Source organism: Nannospalax galili, unplaced genomic scaffold, assembly GCF_000622305.1.
Source record: "Nannospalax galili isolate Female #2095 unplaced genomic scaffold, S.galili_v1.0 scaffold136, whole genome shotgun sequence".
Lineage (NCBI taxonomy): Eukaryota > Metazoa > Chordata > Mammalia > Rodentia > Spalacidae > Nannospalax > Nannospalax galili.
Genome location: NW_008340872.1, coordinates 7,108,311 through 7,109,097, shown reverse-complemented (window position 1 = coordinate 7,109,097; position 787 = coordinate 7,108,311).

Sequence of the window (787 nt, the reverse complement as noted above, 5' to 3'; positions counted from 1 at the left end):
GTTACATTTAGACTAAAAAAAAAACAAAACAAAACAAAACCCAAAACAAAACAAACAAACAAAAAACAGCAAAATAAACAAACAAAAAACAGCAAAATAAATTAAAAGCAATTAAGGAGCTGGGTGTGGCAGCATATGCCCTTCATTCCCTCAGGAAGCAGAGGCAGGTGGATCTCTGAGAGTTCAAGGCTTGCCTGGTCTACACAGCGAGTTACAGATCAGTCAGTGGCTACATATGAGACTCTCCGAAGGTCATGTCGCACAGATTTTCAAATGTTGCTCAGATTTTCAAAAGCTGCTCAGTGATTGGTTATAAATGTCTACATGTAGTTTTACTTTGTCAAATCATATCACCAATACATATTCTTAAGACAGCAAAGAAGATCAAACACATACACTGAGTTTATGCCATAACTGAACCACACTATATTTATGAGCTATCTGTATTCATAACTTGTATTATAGAATTTAAGAAGTCATATTTGATATCTGGTTTCTTTTTATGTTTGTTATTTCATTTTATAAGCATTTACACGGATTTTGATCAAATTTTTTGGTAAATCAGTTAAGTTTTGTCCATGTTACTATTGTCCTGAGTGTTTTTTGAAACAACAAACCAAGTCAGCAATTAGTTTGAAGGTAACCCTGGATGCTTCATTAGTCTAAGATTAGAACATTTTAATGGTACTATTTTAAGGATACTTTTATCAATTAAAATGTGGTGATCAATACTCCTTTCAAAGCAATTAAAAACAACACTTTCTTTTTTTGTGTGACCTTAGCATAT